Genomic DNA, 2,142 nt, shown 5'->3' with positions numbered 1-2,142 from the left:
CAATGTAGAAAAGTCCACAGCCAACTTTCTATTTGATTGCTTCCTGGTGACATGTTGCTCTGTGTGATGAAAATTATAGGAAAGTGACATTTCTCTACCCTCCGGTCTTCTAATCTCACAGAGGGAAATTCGTGGGTTCGTGGGCTCAGTCACTCAGTCACGGACTCTCTTCTACCCCAAGGACATAGCCCACCAGGCTCCTCTGTGGGGTTCTCTCTAGGCAAGAATACTGGAGTGGGTTGCCATTCCCTTCTTCAGGGTATCTTCCCAATCCAGGGATCAAACCTGAGTCTCCCACATAGGGGGCAGATTCTTCACCATCTGAACCACCAGGGAAGCCCGTGCTTAAGAAAGGTATGTGCTATTTCCTTATGTCAAATTTGGAAACCATGAGGCTGAAAGCACCACTTGCAATCCCATGAAAACTCTTTGGGGGGTTGGGGGGAACCAGACCGTGAACACTCTCTGGGGACTGGGGGAGCCAGAAAGCAGCACTGATGAACGCAGATGAAGAGAAGGGCTGATTGCCGTGATCGCTAACATTGTAGGGAGGGACACATGCTGACTAAGAGCTTTCCCACTGAATACATGGGCATCATGGCTTCCAGGAAACGTGCGAGGCTCTCATGGAATTAAAGAATTATCCCCTAATTGAGGCACATTTCACAGTAGATTCAAGTAGACCACAAAGTACTGGCCGAAGAACTAAAGTTAGAATTTCAAAGAGAAAGATTTGTTTGCGCTCTTTCCCGGCTGGAACCATGGAGGGTGCAGAAGAGAAGAAAAAGAAGGTTCCTGCTGTGCCAGAAACCCTTAAGAAAAAGCGGAAGAATTTCGCAGAGCTTACGATCAAGCGACTGAGAAAGAAGTTTGCCCAAAAGATGCTTCGAAAGGCAAGGAGGAAGCTTATCTATGAAAAAGCTAAGCATTACCACAAGAAATACAGGCAGATGTACAGAACTGAAATTCGAATGGCTAGGATGGCACGAAAAGCCGGCAACTTCTATGTACCCGCGGAACCCAAATTGGCGTTTGTCATCAGGATCAGAGGTATCAACGGTGTGAGCCCAAAGGTTCGAAAGGTGCTGCAGCTCCTTCGCCTCCGGCAGATCTTCAACGGCACCTTTGTGAAGCTCAACAAGGCATCAATTAATATGCTGAGAATTGTGGAGCCATACATTGCATGGGGATACCCAAATCTGAAGTCTGTAAATGAATTGATCTACAAGCGTGGTTATGGCAAAATCAACAAAAAGCGAATTGCCCTGACAGACAATGCATTGATTGCTCGATCTCTTGGGAAATACGGAATCATCTGCATGGAGGATCTGATTCATGAGATCTATACCGTTGGAAAACGTTTCAAAGAAGCAAACAACTTCCTGTGGCCCTTTAAATTGTCTTCTCCACGAGGTGGAATGAAGAAAAAGACCACCCATTTTGTAGAAGGTGGAGATGCTGGCAACAGGGAAGACCAGATCAACAGGCTTATTAGAAGGATGAACTAAGGTATCTACCAGGATTATTTTTGTGTTCTGGTTAATAAACAATTGAAACAAACAAACAAAAAAAAAGATTTGTTTGCCAAACAGAAGATTTTGATAAAAGCCCTGAAAAAAGTGTAGGAATTTGATAATAAAATAAGAAGGAAGAGCAATCCTGAATCCAGATGTAACTCTCCCTGACACTGGCAAGAAAAGAGAAAGCACGCTTTAAGACAGGAAGCCTGTTGGTTGCCTGGGGGTTCACTGACGTTGACATGTCAAACTAGAAAAAGACCTGAAAACAGACAAAAAGTCCCGCAAGTGTCAGACTTCATTTAAATAAAGTGTCTTTCTAAAGGAAACAGTGTGGTCATAAGAGAATGTGGCATTTTAGTATGGTTTCTTTTTTAAAATGAACACTTATTTGATTGCCTATATTTTTATTTATCTGCTTGTTTGTTTTTAATTTTGTGGTAGTTTGGTCAAAAGATTCTAGGCCAGCTTACCCAACTTGCTGCACAGAAGCTGCCTCTTCCAGGCTTGAGCTTCTCTCAACCAACACTCAAGCAAACACCACCAGGAGTGGCAAAGGGTTTTGTTTTCTTTTCCTTTTTATATATTTAGAAAAGGACACTGTAAATATATTACTCATTTCACT

General features: G+C 43.2%; 1 pseudogene; it reads left to right on the top strand.

Annotated features, from left to right (window-relative positions):
* Nucleotides 1–746: 746 nt before the first annotated feature.
* On the top strand, nt 747–1,550 carry LOC138445135 (large ribosomal subunit protein uL30 pseudogene; annotated as a pseudogene).
* Nucleotides 1,551–2,142: the final 592 nt, after the last annotated feature.

The sequence above is a fragment of the Ovis canadensis genome, chromosome 8, assembly GCF_042477335.2.
Source record: "Ovis canadensis isolate MfBH-ARS-UI-01 breed Bighorn chromosome 8, ARS-UI_OviCan_v2, whole genome shotgun sequence".
Taxonomy (NCBI): domain Eukaryota; kingdom Metazoa; phylum Chordata; class Mammalia; order Artiodactyla; family Bovidae; genus Ovis; species Ovis canadensis.
Note: the sequence above shows the minus strand (reverse complement) of the source record. Positions and strands in the feature narration are given on the sequence as shown.